Source organism: Ursus americanus, chromosome 16 (assembly GCF_024610735.1).
Source record: "Ursus americanus isolate L20-20 chromosome 16, mUrsAme1.1.p, whole genome shotgun sequence".
Taxonomy (NCBI): domain Eukaryota; kingdom Metazoa; phylum Chordata; class Mammalia; order Carnivora; family Ursidae; genus Ursus; species Ursus americanus.
Genome location: NC_142142.1, coordinates 52,750,819 through 52,769,236, shown reverse-complemented (window position 1 = coordinate 52,769,236; position 18,418 = coordinate 52,750,819). Strand labels below are relative to the sequence as shown.

Sequence of the window (18,418 nt, the reverse complement as noted above, 5' to 3'; positions counted from 1 at the left end):
GACATAGGGCGTTGTACATTTAGGACAGGTCCTGTCCTCCAGCCTCGAAGGCGCCAGCATCTCCCCAGCCCGCTCGCCCTCTCCTTGAAGGGTAGCTGCTGGGCCGAGTCCTGCATTTTCTGTCTGTGTCACTCTGCCTCCCCTATTAAGTTGTCCCAGGGCCCGCAGAAGCCTGGCCCTCTTCGGAGAGGCTCCTGCTGCTGTCCAAGTGCCCGTGGTCCTCCGGAGATTGGGCCCACACAGCAGGAACTAATTCCCAAAGGAAAATAGGCAGCACTGGTCAACCCAGACAACCCAATGCAGATCTCCAAACAGCTGAATGAGCTCTTGAGGCCGCTGAGACTCAGACCCAGAGAGACCCAGTTCCAGAGGCCTGTGAGCCTCCCCCTGACTGCATCACCTGGAATAATTGTCGTTGTGGGCCTACTATGTGCTGGATATTCTGCAAAGCATGTTATAGAGAGTTCCTCAGTTAGTACCCTCAGCAGCCCTGGGAGGTAGAGTCTACTGATCCCCTATCAGAGAGAGGGTGACGAGGCACAGAGAGGTTAAGCCACCTGCCCCAAAGCCCACAGCTAGTAAGATACAATAAAGGAGACAGATGAACTGCCAGGTGAAGAAGTACAGGGGGCAGAGGGGTGTCAGGAAGGGTCCCAGGTGCAGGAGCTTCTGTCCCCGTGGAGTTGGGGTGTGCCACCCTTCCAGCAGGCGGATGTGTTCATCAACCTGGAGCTTTCTGAACTCCGCCCTTCAGGGCTTTGCATGATCCCTGATGAACTCCACAGCCCCTTTCCTCCCCCCGGAGGTGGGTGTGGGGCTGAAAGTTCTGACCCTCAAATCATGCCTTGGTCTTTCAGACACCAGTCGCCATCTTGGGGTACCTGGGTGGCCCAGCCGGTTGAGTGGCCCACTCTTGATTTTGGCTCTGGTCAACATCTCAGGGTTGTGGGATCAAGCCCTGCATTAGGCTCTGTGCTCCATGGGGAGTCGGCTTGAGGATTCTCTCTCTCCCTCTGCCCCTTCTCCCCCACTCACACACCCTCTCGCTTTCTCTAAAATAATCGTAAAAGAAAAAAAAAAAAAACCACAAAACCAGTCACCATCCTGAAGCTCTCTGGGGGCTCCCTGACACAAGTACTCTCATTAGCACATAAAGACATTTTTAGGACCCAGGACATTCCAAAGGATTTAGAGCGCTGTCTGGAACCAGCATCAAAGAGCAAATACATTTAGAGCGCAGAATTTCAAAACCATCATGAGTGATGAGCTTAATAGGGCAAGAGGACACAGGAGCAGTGCCATTGCAAGGGGGGGGGGTGACTGGGTCCCTGGAAGGAGGACCGCCTGAATTATGTCCCTCGAGGCTGCCCATCCCCAAGGCGTAATCCTGAACAAGGCACTTAACTTCCTGAGCCTTATTTTCTTCATTAGAAGAACGGAAATGATAATACTCTGCATAAGTCACAGGGTTTCATGGGGGACTTAATGGGATCACGGACATGAAACACTTTATAAACTGTAAAGTACCACACAAATAGGAGGCTTAATGATAGGGGAGTGCACGCAGGCCCACACACGTCCATCCCCGGACACCCGTGCGTTCGCACGCTCTCTTGCTCCAAGAAAAAATGAGCATAATGATGCAGCCCCCTGTGAAACCACATGCTGGGACCTCCCTGCACCCTCGATCCTCCCTCCACCATTACCCAATTAGACTGAGTGGGTTCAGAAGATGGAGGAGGGGCTGACGAGCTTCGAGGAGCAGCAGGTGGGGCTGGAGCCCAGACTGCTCAGCCCCCACCTGCCCATCCTGCCTGGTGTTCGCTCTTGTTGACATTACCTTAATGCACAGCGCCTGGGAACCGTAGCGACCGCCCAACCCCTTGGGAGAAAGTGCTTGGCAGAGCAGGGCCAGCCCCGGAGGGGGGGGGTGCCTATTGTTCATGCATTGGTCTTCCCACGCAAAGAGCTTTAGTGAGCACCTACTGTATCTGCACAGAACTGCCCTTGACGCCGGGGAGCCAAGGACAAGGCAGTCCTGCCTCGGAGACACTTACAAAGGCAGCTGCACAAGCAACAGCCGTGTGCAACAGCAAGCACGAGCGGGTGGTGGGCGGCTTCGGGTGATGTACGGTAGCCCGACCACGTGCTGCCAGACAGCTTGGGGGGGAAGATGGCACAGGCGGGGACCCAATCCCTAGAGGCCCTGATGCCACGCTGCGGAGTTTGGACTTTATTCCGTGTGCAACGGGGAGGCACTCCAGGGTATTAGAAATGGAGGGACACGGACTAAGCAAATCTTTTTTGGATTCCCCAGCCCCTCATTTACTGTATTCCTCCGCAAAACTGGAAAGTTTTGTAAGTGTGCAAAGACCAGTGAAAGAATGTGAAGTTCTAGAAAACCTTCCTAGTTTCTCCCACCCCATTTCTGTTACGCCTCTATACAGGTGGTTCTCAAAGAGGGTTCCCTGGAACAGCAGCATGAGCAACGTCCGAGTGCTTATTAGAAATCCCATCTGACTTTGCTTAATACTGCCGTGCAGATTTGAAAGTTGCTGAGAGGTCTCATCACAGGAAGAAAGTTGTAACTGTACGTGGTAATGGATGATAAGATTTACATCTGTCGTAAAATGTTCAGCACAGTATCAACTGTTATACACCCGAAACTCAGGTTAGAGGTCAATTGATCAATTTCTTTTTTTAATGGGAAGAAAAAATGCAATCTGCTACAGACCCTTCAGGGGATTCCGATGCCTCCTAAGACTGAGAAACACCTTCCCCATGCAGGTATTTTCTACACCTGTTTCCAAGGTCATCAAGCAGCTATGAACACGCGCCCCTCTAGGCCGCTCCTGGTACTAATTGTTTTTTCAAAAAGACACCCTACGTTTGACGAAGTGAGCTGCTTCTCTCACGGTGCTATACGTCCTAGTCGATAGATATGCAACTTACTCATGCTTTAAAATGTGCGTGTAATTTTCCAGTGTGTGGCTATAGTTTAACCATTTACTAGAATATTTAGGTTACTTACATTCATGTGGACGCCTAAGATAATGCTACAATACCTTCTCCTTGTAGTATTGGGGGTGGGGGGTATTTCCCCTGGCTAGCCAGAGTAGGAATGCAGAATCAAGGGCTATGGGGTTTACTATTTGGATATTGCTAGCTCACTTTTCCCTAGAACTGTAGGGGTATACAGTCCCGTTGGTAACATAGAAGATGCCTGCTTCATCACAGCCTCGCCAGCACTTAAGGTTCTTCGAGTCTATTTTTTATTTTTTCACATCTACATTTTAGAAAGCTCACTATGGCAATTCCATGGAAAATCAATTTGATCCGATGGGGGTAGGGGCAGAATTGGGGGCCAAGAATCTAGTTGAATTTCTGGATTAGTCCAGGTAAGAGATCAAGGGCAGAGTTAGGAAAGTGGCCAAGGGGAGGGAGAGAAGGGGTCGGATTATGGTAGGCACTTTCACGGACTCATTTAAGCTCGTAACCACCTGCTTTCCAAATGAGTAACCTGGAGAGTTTGTTGAGACGTTGTGACTTGCCTACGTGTCCTAAGATCGCTGAGCACTTCGTAACCCATCTACATCCCATTCTACATCCCATCTTGCCCCCCTCCAAACCCTCATCAGGTAAGTAGCACAAGACTCCACTTGTTAGAAGGTGGAAGAAGGTCAGGAAAGCATCCTCCAGACCGAGGAGGTACTCTAAGACCAAAAAGCAAAGCAAGCCTTCCCTACCGTGTACAGAGTTTTATTCAGAGTAACTTGCTGACCGAGGGGCAGATCAAGTGGACAGATGATCCGGGTGGTACTTGGCCATTCTCCACCCCCATTCCCCACCCCATCTGGACCATAATTCTCAGCTTTTATTGAGTGAGGGCATAGTGGTGAGGTCACAGGGTAATCATCTAAAGTGGGGTCTTCTGTGTGTCACTTTAGGGACGATCAGAACAAGCCTCCTTACATTCAGGTCAGGGCATACATTAACCTCCACGGGGCCCAGAACATGTAGCCCTATGGGCGGTCACTGTGGGGCAAGAACAGAATGGAAGCCCAAAGCTGGGGCAGTGTTGTCAGCCCTCCTACACTCCACCCCCAACATCTTTACGGCCCGTGCAATCTTTCCACACCTTTCCTCTGTGATGAGCCTAGAGCCAGATAGTGGGAAGGGACTTGCACCAGGACAGCAGCAAAAGAAACAGTAGACCCCTGGCTTTTCACTGCCCCTCATTCTTTTTTTTTTTTTTTTTAAAGATTTTATTTATTCATTCGACAGAGAGAGAGAGACAGCCAGCGAGAGAGGGAACACAAGCAGGGGGAGTGGGAGAGGAAGAAGCAGGCTCATAGCGGAAGAGCCTGATGTGGGGCTCGATCCCATAATGCCAGGATCACGCCCTGAGCCGAAGGCAGACGCTTAACCGCTGTGCCACCCAGGCGCCCCTACTGCCCCTCATTCTTGAGGGATAGGGGCAACGACTGCTCTAGCTACTTCTGTGAGAAGGGGCGTAGAGCAGCATTTGAGGAATGAAACTGCCTCGCATCCCCTTGCAGATCTTCCCTAATATGAAGTTGAGTTCCCATCCATTATTTTGGCACTTTCATATATAGTCCTAGGTTCTTATTCCACATTTTGTGGGTCTGGTACACAATGGTAGAGAAAAATCACAGCACCCGTTAAGACCTCACAATAAAGCATGGATGGGGCAGGGAATAGCTTTTTGAGTTTCCTATAATCTGTTGTCATTGGCCAGGTCCCATTAGATTTCTCCATTGGCCAAACCAGACTACTGAATGGGCTTTGAGGGGGCCTGAGTACCCCCATCTTTTCTAATTCTCCCATGGTGGCAGGAATCATGACCCCCTCCCCGAGGCTTATGTGGTTTTACATTTATTACTCTACGGGAACCAGCACCTGGTGGACTCCCATTTTGGGTGACCCCTGATGACGGGTTTCACTACTCTGTCATGCAGCCGGACTTCATCTTAGATCCAGAGCCTGTAAAACATCTACGCCCAAAATACACTCGGGAATGGGGGAAGTACGCACTGGGAAACAGTGCGGAGGGAGCCTGCAGGCACGTAGGTAGAGACTGGTTTGTCTTGAGAGTTTCCACCCATAACCATCAACAGCCTTTTTGCCTCCCTGAAGTTTCGAGGGCTCTCTGTAGATAAGCGTGCATTCTGTTCCAGTGTCTAGGAGCCAGGGCAGTCGATTAGTGAGACCAATAAATGGTGAATTCCACACGGGGCTTTCGGTAGCACAAACCGAGGGGCCATGTTGACCTAACCCCCAGTCTGTGGGGGTAGTGGTATCCACCCCTAGGATTCCTCCATTAGCAGAGGGGCATTTGGCAACAAACCTGGCTTTTTTGAGCCTTCTTTCAAGTGAGTCACCTACTTTCCCTTAAGCAACACCTTCCGTAGGCTTAACGAGACTGAATTGGGTCGTCTAGATTCTCTCTCGGGGTCCCAGATGACAATTGTTTACGAGAGACCTCTATGGGCCCTTTCCCCCCCAGTTTATCATTGGCAGGATCCTTTGTTTTCCCTTTTTCTAACCCATCTCTTTCCCTTTGATGGATTCCTTCTATTCCACTTAAGTCAGCCACTACAGCAGCCACTGTAACAATGGGCCAATTAGCCACTGGGGCAGGACAGATAGTCAAGTCCTGAACCATGCCCCCCAGGGCTGGCTCTGAGATTCTGTCTTTCCTACCAGAGGAAAGAATTTCTCCTGGGCCTCTAAGATGCTGGGCATACACGGCACGTTTCATCCTCAGTTCACACACAATTTCGTGTAGCTCTTGCATAGAAGTCCCTCGTAACAATGGAGGGGAGGGCACGTGCCCCTCACTGGACCAGGTTATCTTAATGCTAGTGTTTATCCAATCAATCAAATTAGCTAAGCCCCACGCCTGCGGCACGGAACCTCGGTCGCAAGACAGGTGGAGTAGTGCACCGAGCCCAACACCGCAAACCCATCCAACACAATCCCATCTCGCCCAGGATCCCCCAGCTGAAACAACCCCCCCACCTCCCTCTAAAGCGGCAGGGGAGCTGCCCCAGTTCAGTTGGAGAACATCCCTCAAGGTCATCCTCTGACCAGTGGGAACGTCCCCTCGGTCATCTCCAGGCTCACTAGAAGCCCGGGCCTTAGTTTTCATCAAAGAGTGTGCCTGAATCCTTTCCCCCTCCTGTGATAACGTTCTCCTCATCAGAGGAGTCATTGTCCCAGGGATCCTGTCCCTCAGGGTCCCAGCTCTCCCGAGCTGGGTGAGTCCTCACTCTAGTGCATAGTAGCCTGCCCCGAGCCTCTTCGCCAGGACTTCCAAGTGTTCCTCCTGCCATCGTACCCCCATGGACACAGTGTCTGTACTACAGGAAGTTGTGCCCCGCACATCCCTCTCCAAAGCCAACACTTCTCCAGAGTGTTCCAACGCTCTCCTTACTTGGAATCCCCTTTCTGTGGTGTCCATAGAGCTCAGACCAAGGGCCAAGCTGCCTCTGCAGGAGCTCGCTTGCTTCCCTTCCGCATTTCCTCCTCCCCCTGCTCCCGATAGGACTGCTAACAACCCTCGGGCCTTCTCAGGGTGTCCCCGGAGTCACACACCGGTCCAAAACACTGTAGAGACCCGGCCCGGTCTCCCCACGTCACGGTGGCGGGCCAGTGTGGGATTCTGCCCCATGACACCCTGTCCCCGTGCTTGCTTCGGTCTCCTGCCTTGCCAGCCCACTGTCAGAAGGTGCGGGACGGTCAGTAAAGCATCTCCAGCCTGACGGGTCACTTTAGGAGCGAAAAACAAAGCAAACCACTCCCCACTGTGCACAGTCTAATGCAGGGTCACTTACCGACAGTGAGAGGTCTGGCGGACGACGACCCAGCTGGTACTCGTCCGCTTTCTGCAGCTCTCCTTCACCCCCTCCGACCCCAACCCCCAGCTGTTATGGAACAGGGGCATGATGGGGCGGTCACGAGGTAGTTACCTAAAGTGGATCCTTCTGTGTGCCACTTTAGGGAGCATTGCGGTCGGGGTACCCAGTAACCTCCACGGGGCCTGGGACACGAAGTCCCCAGGTGGGGGTCACTGCAGGGCAAGAACTAGATGGAGCTCCAAAGATGGGGTCAGCGTGGTCAGCCCTCCTCCACCACTCTTGCACCTGCAGATAACCGGGTGGGTCTGCGACCTATGAGACACTGATCCATGGGGTGGTTAGTGACCTACGGCCTGGGGCTTAAAAAGGATCGGATTGTTCCTGGGGTTTGAGCAGAGGCATTCAGAGGAAAGCTGCCGCTGGTGGTAGCGGGTAGGACAGCAGAAAGTTTGTGTAGAGACAAGGCCGGGAGGCACGGGTGCAACCAGTTGAAATGACAGGTGGGTAGAAAAACGGTGAGTAAGCAGCACAAGCTGACTGGAGAGAAAACAGAGCAGATGCACAGAGAAAAGCCAAAATGCCGATTGAGAAAAACCCGGCTGCCCAAGGGAGACAGAGACGCAGTTCCCAGGGGCTGCTGTGACCCCAGACTCACCTTCACCTTCACTCCCCACGAAGCCTCCCGCTCCGAGACCCCTCCCCTCCTCTCCGCACACACTTGGGGGTCCTTCTAGGGAATCTCTGCTCTGCACAAACACAGCTCGGGCAAGAACAAGGCCAGAGAGTCCATATTAGAGTTCAGATTTTCCAAATCTGAAGTTCCTTGACTTCAGATGACAGCTATGCAAGCCAACAAACCATAAACAACATTAGCATGTCATTTCCAAAGTGCTTTCTATCTACATCATCTATTTTGATTTTGTCCCAATGAGGAAATAGAAGCTCAGTGAAAGTGAATAGCCTCTCCAAGATCAACCCATTAATAGAGGGGGCGGGGGGGGGGGATCCTGGAGTCCCAGTCATCTGGTAGCAAAGCTCACCTGTGTCCCATCCACCCTGCCGAGGTGGCACCCAGGCCCCCTGGGACCTGTTGTCCCTTCAAGATTCACTCCCCGACCCGCGTCCCCTTGGTCACCTGGCTGCGGTTACAACCCCTTGCTCCACGCTTCAGCTGAGGGGTGGGAGCTCCAGTTCAAATGAGGATTGTGGCAAACAGATGCAAATGTCCAACTCGTGATCCACGTCTGGATCCTGTGATGTGCCCAGACGGGTGAGTTGGAAGATTCCACCACTCAGGATGGTTCTCCCCACGGAGGCGTGACTTGGGGGCTAAAGTCTCCATGCTTCCCTGCTAAGCCCTTTCCTCAATTAGATCTCTGTGAAGACACCTCTATTTTAACAAAGGAGCATGAATAGGTTTAAAAACTAAAAATAACTAACATTTATTGAATGTTTATTATGCTGCAGGCATTGTGCTAAATTCTTTACACAAATTCATTTAAAACTCCCAATAACCCTACGAAGAGAGTATTATTATCCTCATTTCTCAGATAAGGAAACTAGAGCTAAGAGAGGTTAATTAACTTGCCCAGGGAGACAGGGCTAATACGTGCTGGAACCCAGATTTGAACCCAGGCAGTCTGCCTTCACTAAGCCTGTCAGATTAGCTGGGTCCTCTCCTGCAGTGCAGGCCCTGAGGACACGGATCGTGAGGGGGGGAGGTCTGCCGGGGGGCAGAGGGGGGCCGAGGGACACCCACAGTATCTGGTGCTCCTTCACAGGACAGCCCTGGCGCAGCGCCTTAGGGAATCCTAGCATCTTGGGACAGGCCAAGGGCACTGGCTGACAAGCTTGGAGAGTAGGTATATGATTCCAAGAGGAGAAGAGAGGGAAGAAAGTGGTTTCCCGAGAAGGCAGAACCACCCTGCTGCAGACATTGTTAGCGGGAAGCTACTCACCAACCCTCCCAGATTCCCGCCATCCTATGGCTGCCTCAGGCCTGGTCTAGCGGACAAACAGTACTATGTCCCCGGACAAAGCCCAGGAGCAGAATGTCCCATCTGGCCCCCACCAACCATCCCAGCCGCTTGCCGGGCAAGTCCCACTGTAGAATTCCTGGGCTTCACTGAGACGTTGCAGCCATGTCCTCCCAGCACCTGGGCGGGGATCAGGAGAGCCAGGCCGGGCCCTGAGCCCCTCCTGCGGCTGTGGAGCCCTGGCTAAGTCCGCTTTCCTCTCGGGCCTTGAGAGTCCCCTTCCGAGAGAAAAACGAAGGCGTTCAGACACTGCCAGTTCCAAGTCTCCCGAAGAGAAAGATCGTCAGCTCCGGAGCCAGAAAGAGCCAGGTTCAAGTCCAGCCCTGTCACTTCCAAGTCGTGTGACTCCGGGGGAGTCACAGCCACCCCCGCACCTCATTTCCTTCGCTGTGCAAATGGCAAAGCCTTCTCCGTATGTAGCGGGCTCGCTTGGAGTAAGATCACGCCGATGAAAATGCTTTGAACTTGGTAAAGCCCTTCATTCGTACAAGTGCCAAGTATCAAAATCTGTGATTCGTTCCTTCCTCAATCTCTCCTGGAGCAAATCTGCCAGCTCCACGGGGGACAGGATCCAGAAGGACGGCCTGGAGCCAGCGTCACCCTCTCCCTGGACCAAGCCCCCTCCAGGCCCTCCCCCGGGGCGGGCGGACTCCCAGTGCCAGAGGTGGCTCTCCTTGGCCATGATTCCCCCGCAGATCTCTTCCACCCCGCCTCCTCCCAATGTCACCTCGGGAAGTCAGGTCTGCTCCCCGGACTGTAGTCACCTCCAAGTTGAACTTGGGGCCACGAGGGTGTGTGACAGGAGGCACCTAGCCCCGTCTGCTCTAGAAAGCAGAAAGAGCTCACCGTACAACCATCTCGCGGTCCATTTGTCAAACTTTGACGTCAATTTGCGGCCTTAGATTGGTTTTTGTTTCTCCGTACTTTGTTTTCTTTTTCGTGATGAATGGTTATTGTCAAGCTGGCTTAGAAGAAGCGATAGGCAGGAGGTGGGGGCCGGGCCGGAGATGGCACAGTGGTGGGTTTCTTGCCTGGGTTTTTGTTTATATTTCTTTTTTAGGGGAGAAAATGGAGTGGGAGGTGCCTGAGGTCACAGCTGGGTCGTCCGAGATGCATCCCAGGGTCCTGTGGTAGCAGCCTGCTTCCTTCATCCAGGCCGGGAGACACGGAGACCCCCTGCTTCTCTCTTTTCCCCAAAGTACATGCCTGGTCTGGGGGACAGGCGGCGTGTCACGGCTGCGGCGGCTGATGCTGTCAGCTGCAGATAAATACAACCAAAACAGACCCAGAAAATTATTTCCTCTTAATGGAAAAATTATCAGGCCCTCAGCAGCCTGATCTGAGGGCTTTTAGGAGTACACGGAGAAATATTCTTGAGTCTACTCGCAGACTCCTCTCTTTCCCCACCATTCCTCTGGGGAGGGCTCTGCAAAAAAACCCGTCTTCTCCAGATTCTCTGCTGGGGCTTTGCCTGGCACATGCAGACAGTGGGATCTCAGAGATCGTGGTGTAGGATCACAGGGTTAGGCCTCTTAGAGTCTCCAGTGGTATGACCTTAAGAGGACAGAGACATCACCCTGCCCACCTCTCTCATCTGAGATAATTACACTGATGCCCAGAGACAAGTGACTTGCCAAGTGTTCATGGTCACTTAGCGGTTGGACAAGACACTAAGGTTCTTGACTCCAATTTCTGCTCCCGTTACCCAAAACAGCCCGACCAATCCCTCCAGCTCTCAGAAGCCCCTACATCTCTCACTGAAACCAACAGCCCTATTGGCCCAGGGACATCGGATTCTAGGCAGATGGTGCTCGTGGTGCGTTACACGGTGGGTCCACGGTCCTTCCCTCCATACTCTGCCATGGCTCGCAGTCTACAGAGTAAACGTCTCCACCCGATCGGCTCTGTGCTTGCATTGTGCTTTGATTAATGAAATGTTCGTGGATGTACCATGAGCAGAAGCTTCAGTGCTTATGTGGCCTGGCCTGGCGGTTTTGCACTCTGCCACGAGGCGGCTGATCCCAGAATTAAAGTCGCGTGGGGCAGATTTGAACACAGTCTGCGCCTGAAGCAGAGCTGCCACCGTTGTCAGCAAACATGCCCGTGAGTGAGAAACAGAATCGCTCGTTGTAAACCTGCAGGTTTGCAGCGGGGCCATGGCAGGAATCTGACCACTAAGGATTGCACCTCTTCCCGTCAAGGCTGGGCCTGCCCCAGGTGCTGCTTCTCCTGGTCATCGGGGGCCTCCTCAGGGTTACAGAGGAGCAGGGAAGAAGGTCCAAGAGACACGGATAAGGCTGAGAGGCAGCCCTATCCATATGGAGCAATCTTCAGGGGCCTTCATTGGAGGGGCCGAATATGGTTCAGCTCTACATGCTTCTTTTTCTTCTAGCTATCTCTAGTCAGGAGAGGCTAACTGCTATCTCGAACGGTCCCCAAGTCTCAAGGGCTTGAATCGTGCATGTTTCTTTCCCAATCATGTCACAATCCAAAATGGCGGCAGAGTTGAGAGGAGATGCTGACTCAGGGACCATTCATTGAATGTCTGTCATTCTCTAAAGCTTTCGCGTTCTGCCCTGGATCTACTTCATCCAGCCCAGTGTTGAGCAAAAATGACAGTGTAGAAGACCCCTGAGCGGGTACCTCCTCTCTGGCCATGACAGCTGATTACCCCATATCCCCTGTGGCTAATCTCTCATGGCCTCATGGAATTTCTCCAGGTTTCACTTGCCATGGGAACTCTGCCTCTCTTCTAGTCTCCTCAGGTCCCGTTGCTTCAGGTCTGAACTCCCCAGCAATGCCCAGACTCTTTGGACTGACTTGTTGTATGGCCTGCCTCACTGTGGTTTGTTTCTCCCCAGCACACTTCTTGGGCCCACCCCCACCTCTTTTCCTCCTCCAAACGCTACAGCCACTCCTAAGTCTGACCAGTCTTCAGAGACACCATATTCTGGCCATGCCAAGAGCAAGAGCTTACCTTTCATCAGAGAAGTGGAAGCTACTTTGAGTTATTAACCAGGGAAGTCACATCCCAATGGAAGTCAGGTTCTAAGAAGAGTCATTAGCTGAATGAATCAGGGTGGGCGGAAAGGGACTGAGGTTGGGGAGAGGGAGAACAGTTAGGATTGTCATAATCCAGGAGAAGGATGGCAAGGGTCTGCACTAGAGCTGAAGCTGTGGGACGAAGAGACAGGGAGGCACCCAAGAGATGATTGGGAAGGTGGATCGATGTTTGGAGGCCCATTGAGCCTGGGGGATGGCAGGAGGGAGGAGGCAGGCTCACGTCCCAGTTTTCCAGCCTCCACGGTGTCCGGGATTGCCTGAACCCACCTGCTGGCCTCCCTTAACCCAGCCCCACCAAGTTGCAAGGCTGCTCGGCCCTTCCAATCTACTTGGAAGGAATGTGGAGTTACATTTAATTAAAAGTATCTACACAGAAACGAGATTAATTAAGTCTCTTTTACCCAGGAGCCCTCTCTTTGTGTTCACTTAAATGAGGTTTTAAATGTTGTCTCAATGTTATATCTGGGCAAGATTTCTCCAGACAACACTTCGCGTGGTTCCGAGGCTCCTGCGTAGCTGGCTGGAAATTATTTAGTGATGAGAACAATCCAAGGGCAGGCTTCTCCCCGCTCGTCAGCTGAGCTTCAGGCAGGTGGGGACCTTGGGCCACAGAAAGTCGAGTTTTATAATGAAATGGAGGGAAGTTCTCCCAGGCAAGAGCTAACTCCCAAGGCCACCTCTTGATGCAGAACAGGTGGTCCAGAATGGTCTTCTGAGTAATGTTTATGGAGGACTCACCTGATCCAAGTCGTTCGGAATACAAACATGGCCTCCTGGAGCCAAGCGGCTGGGGCAGTGCCACCTACAGGCAAGATGTCTCTGCCAACCAGCGTTTGTTAACAGAGCTGCGCGTGGGAGCCCGGAGTCCGGCAGGGCTGAGGGGAAGCACCCCACCCACCTTCACTATCCATCCACAGGCTGCTGACCTCAACCCTGGTATTTTTTCTAAAAAACAATGCTCCCGAAAAGTCCATCAAGTTGGGTCATTTTCGGGAGATAGGAAACGGGAGGTGCGGAGTGCACTCTGGGCATTTACCATCACGTAGGTAGAGCCAAGCATCCGAACCCACTACAAAGCCAGAGGTGGGACAGGATGGAGACAGGGCAGGGGCAGCACCATCACGACCTCAGCCTCTCGACAGGTGTCCACTAATGAGCAGCTCTGAGGCCGAGAGAGGCATAGATGGGACCCGGACCCTTGAACTGGTCCTCGAACTTTCATAGCCTGATTAGGAAAGAGGTCTATATGCAGATTGATCATTCCCGCCTCTGGGTTCTATCACTGACACACAAAGGGGGTTTCCCCCCTGTTGGATCAGATGGTGCCTTTTGTAGGGAAAAATTTTGTAGGGCTATTCAGTTTTATCTGTGTTGTCCAGACTTGGATCATTATTCATTTCATTTGGTAAGCATGTATTGAGCACGAAACGGTGGGTGAGGCATTGTGTCAGATGCTAAAGCTAGAAGACCCAGGGAGATAAAACCTCCTTCTTGGTCTCTCACAGTCTCTGGAAAGGACGATGAGCATCCAGCATTAGGGACGAGCAGGACTGGCGCTAGGAAACCCCCCCCCCCACGTCCGCACGCCGTGGGAACAGAGAGGGGGACATCACGTCTGGCCCACGGGTGGGGGATCTTCGAGAACTTCCCAGGAGAAGTGTCTGTGAAGCCTTACCAGATGAGTGGCGATAATCCAGACAGAGGAGGACATGTTCCAAAGGTCGAAGCCCACTCTGCTTAGCCAAGGCGCCTGGAGCAGTGCGGCCCCTGCAAGAAGTCCGATGTGCAGTGCCGTGCGCGACTCGGCTTCAAACGCAGTTCTGACACTTGCAGCTTCCTCATCTGTAAAATGAAGGAAATAATTCAGTAAGGGTTTCAAAGGGTTTTGTAGGCTCAAATGAAGGCTCGCCTATGCCAGGCTCTCCAGAAATCTGAATGTCCCTCCTCACCTCTTGTTCTGCCCCATAAAATGTATTGTTGTAGTCGGAGGTGTTATTTCCAAGCAACAGAACGGATTCTGGCAGATTTAAGCAGAAAATGAGTTTATTTAAAAGATGTCCAGTGGCTCCCAGTTATCAGGAAGTTCATTGCAAAACAAGGCTTGGAAAATGAGCAAAGGGAGGATAGACTTTGAGGCCAGGAGTGCCAGCAAAATCAGGTCACAGAAGAGAACTCCAGTCCCTTGGGTGGGACCGCCCCCCCAGTCTCCCTTAGCGGCCTTCCCTGGACTCGTCTGTCCCCACCACCACCACCTGCCTCTTGTGTGCGTCAGCTGAGGGAGGGAGAGCCAGACTGGCCCAGCCTGGGGCATACGCCAGCCCTGCTTGGAAAGCAAGGAGCTGGAATTTTCCATTCCTTCAGAGGAAAGCACACTCTACCTCCCACCGAGACTCAAATGATGGGGAAATGCCCACACTGTTAGCAAAGCGGCTTGGGTGCTGCAGAGCTCCACAAAGGAAAGAAACACAGAAGTCCACCAGTCCTCCACCTCCCATGTCCTCTTGCCCACAGTCGCCCCCCGTAGATGGACCCCCAACGGCTGCCCTCACGGTAGGGACATGGTAGGACAATGGCCGGAGCACTGACCTCGGGAGGAGCGGGTCTCCAGCTCAGAGATTCTGCAGCCACACCTGCCGCTGTCACTGTCCCCCCTTCTGCAGCTCACTCCAGAGCCCCAGCCCCCATTGATATGGTGAGCACGAGCCTCCCGTAGCCAAAGATTAATTGGTGGGGGACTGGGAGATTTCTCTTCCATAACAATGGGCTTTTCTGCTCCTAGTAAGATGCCAATTAGGATATTTACATTTCCGGTTCGACCTGAAGTTATGCCCACTTTCTAGGAGGTGGACAAGAGGGGTGGACTCTCTTAACTGGCTGTCAAGTGAGTGGACACCAGGGTGGCCCTCTCCGGGTGACACTGAGCCCCTCCCTGGGACGCTGGGAGGAAGGCTGTTAGGGGAAAATTCAAATGAAGCCGAGTCCCCCATCCCGTTCTTTCTGTTAGGTTCCAACTCCTTGGAGTGGCTTCAGACAGTGTCTTATTACATATGCCAAATGCTGTTTCAGGAAAGTAAAGGACAGAGAAAAACTCTATTAGACACAAGAAATCAATTCTGTTTTCTTTTCACTCTTCTCTTTTTGACCCCATCTCCTCCTTCAGACCACACCTAACATCACCCTTCCCATCCCCACCCCTGAATAAAGCCGAGGACAGGGATGCAGGACACCTGGCACGTGGTCACTGGTCCTGCCTGGACATGGCCACTTTTGTTCTCACTGCAGGAAACAAGCGCCTGCATTATACAGTGCTTTCACAACAATAGGCTGCTTAACACAAAGGGCTGCAGTGTCCCTGGGGGACCACAGGATTTGCAGGGTGTTCGGTGCTCTGCCTGGACCATCCACAGGGAAGCCAGAGCACTCTCCAGCCTGTGCGAGAAGCTTGACAAACCCAGGAATTAAGAATTAAGGTGCATATTTCACAGGCAGGCACTTCATCAAGCGCCATCCTGTTCCATTTGCTAATTGCTTCATGCCTGTCGCCCTGCTTCCCCAGCCAGCGGCGCACAGCTTGAGGGCGTGGACCACAGCTTCCAATTCTCCGCTAAGCCCACGGTTCCAGGCATCATAGTGAGGGCCCAGTCGATATCCACTGGTTGGCAGAGCTCAGCATCATCCCTACCGACCTGGCCCTTCTTCTGAGGGAGGAGCCCTTCCCCAGGATGATGGAGGGTGTGGTGGAGTTTGGGGGGGGGGGGAGGGGGGGCAAGTTGGACTCCCACGGACACAGGCTGGCTTCCCTGCCCCTGCTTCACGACCTGGGCCAGTGTGCTGTGGCTGTAACAGATACTGCCAGCTGGGGGGCTTAAATCAAGGGAAAGGTATTCTCTGGCCATTCTGGAGGTCTCAAGTTTGAAATCAACATCACGAGGCTGAAATGGAGGTTGCCTTCCAGCGGGGAAGTCTGCACCTTGCCTCTTCCAGCCTCCAGGGGCTGCTGGGACTCCTTGGCTTGTAGCCACAGAACTCCAGTCTTCAAGGCCAGCATGCTCCAGTCTCTGCCTGCTCTGTCTTCACATTGCCGTGTGCGTGTGTGCGTGTGTGTGTATGTGCACGTGTGCACGTGTGTGCAATCTCCCGTGATTCTCTCTTGTAAGGACACTTCTGATTGCATTTAGGGTCCACCGGAGAAAATCCAGGATAACCTCCCCATCTCAAAATCTTTCCCTTAAGCACATCTGCAAAGACCCTTTTTCCAAATAAGAAAACACTCACAGGCTTCCAAGCTTACCACCTGACATCCTTGCGGGGACGTATTCGCCTACTGCCCCCCAGCCCCCTGCTACCTCTTCTGCTCTGGAACGAGCGTCCAAGGGTCCTAGAGTGGCTTCTCTGAGTCTCGGTGATCCCTTCTGGGGTACGGGAATGATTTTTCCCCATCTGCTGACTTCACAGAGTGGTAGTGAGGACCGAGAGGCAATACAGAGATTGAAAGCATTTTCTGAGCCGTAAAGCCCCACACGAATGCGAGACAATATTATTGCGCTGGGAGAGTGGCAAGTTCAGCACTTGAGAAAACTATCAGATTTTAAAACATGTGAGGGAATAGGAAACCAATGTTATTCAAAAACCTCATTTACAACCCCCACCAAAGCCTCCCGCCCTCCCTACCTCCACTCTCCCCCGTGCCTGTAGGGGTGTGACAGAGGCCTGTCTTGGGGGTGGCTTTGTGGCCTGAAAACAAATCATTCTTCACAGCTTGCTCCCAAGTCCAATAAGCCAGAAGGAATTGGTAGAGAGATTTAACGATATGTATTTCAAGAAAAAGATGAAAATGTGTCTACTTTTAGGAGATGCAGTAAAAATGCATCAGCCCCACAATAAACTTGGCAGGGAAGATGCATAGAGGGGAAACATATAACGCAGTCAGGGCAGTAATGTCTCATTTATAGGGAAATCCTCTCCGAGATCTATTAGAATTTGCCCCCCACCCACACCCGATCGCACAGCCTCTGCAAACGGAGGGTCTCGCCCCTCCGCCTCCCTCTAGCCTCTGCAGGAAGCCCGTCGGCTCCAAGCCTGACCCTTGGTCTCCCCCTTTGAAGTCCCTAGAAGACATGCCAGCTGAAATAGTTTGAGGAGCAATGACCCCCCGCGTGGGGGACTGTGGCCCACAGACCAAATCCAGCTGGCCTCTTGTTCTTATCAATAAAGCTTTATTGGCTCACAGCCATGCTCGTTCCACCCACGGCTGCTTTGGAGCCACGGCGGGAGAATTCCGAGGTTGTGACTGAGACTCTGGTTTGCTGACGTCTGAATCACACCCTTAGCTCATCGGTTGTCGTAGGCAAAACTAATAACAACATAATAGCTAATGCGTGGGAGCCTGACTCTGTGTCGGGCACATGCCCAGATGGACATCACCCTATTTCCCCCTCCCAAGCAGCTCGAGGCGTACTAGGACTAGTTGTGCAGAGGAGAAAACTGAGGCTCAGGGAAGTTCAGCAACTTTTCTCAAGGTCTCAACAGCTCAAAACTATCAGAGCTGGGATTCACGCTCCGTGTCCATGTGACCCTGAGCTCTCGTTCTGGCGGCCGCATCCCTACAGCATCGGGTTTCCAGGGCAATTTCAAAACCCTCTTTCTGTCTTCCACGCCTGCCAGTTGTCTGGGATCTGAGTTTCTCCATCGAATTTCAGCACCGCCTGCAACCCGCGCGAAAGAAGGGAGCACGGAAGCTCTCCCGAGCGAGCGTCCTCCTCCTTCCCTCCCCTGCGGTCCCCACCCAACCCTGCTCCCTGGCCAGGTGCACGCTCAGCTGATTTCCTTCCACAGTTCTGCACGACCCCATGTCCCAGCCGGCCTCCCTGCCTGCCCCCCTCTTGGCTGAGTTTCTGCCTCTGTTCTCAAGGCTCCAGTCCGCTCCAAGGGGGCATCAGGAGAGCGGATGGGAAGCAAGGCATTTGCATTCCACTTCCCGGGGCTGTTCAGATCTTACCTGCAATTCTTCTGACAAATCCTTATCAGCGATGCCCATGGCGAAGTCTGTGGTGACTTTGTTCATTCTTATTAGCTCTGCACAGATTAGCTCTTCACAGCGCTTGGCTGGTTCCTACCGATTCCTGATAAATGTTTTGACTGATTTTCCTGACTTGGAAACAGTTGGGGACTGGGGTGGGGTGGAGGTGGAGGACCGTGAGGAGAGGGGTGCTGGCGAGCCAGAAGGAGAGAAAATCGTGGACAGGATTACATCTGGGCTATGAAATATTCATCACGTGTCTGCAAGAGCAGGGTCACACGCTTCCCCGGGACCAGCTTCTCCACCCGGGGGGCACTTTGAAATGCACCAGCTCCGGCGGGCTGGGAGCACCCCACCACCGGCCCTCACCCGGCCCCCCTCTGCCCCAGAGGCTTCTGAGAGAAGAGGGCAGAGAAAGT

At 52.9% G+C, this 18,418-nt stretch overlaps 1 long non-coding RNA gene across 1 annotated transcript; it reads right to left on the bottom strand.

The window, feature by feature from the left end:
• Positions 1-8,350: 8,350 nt before the first annotated feature.
• On the bottom strand, positions 8,351-14,218 carry LOC148108813 (uncharacterized). The gene is made up of 3 exons (XR_015727043.1): positions 13,930-14,218; positions 13,656-13,822; positions 8,351-10,175 (listed from the first exon to the last, which is right to left on the bottom strand). It is a non-coding gene; the product is annotated as an uncharacterized LOC148108813 (long non-coding RNA).
• Between the last annotated feature and the right edge of the window lie 4,200 nt (positions 14,219-18,418).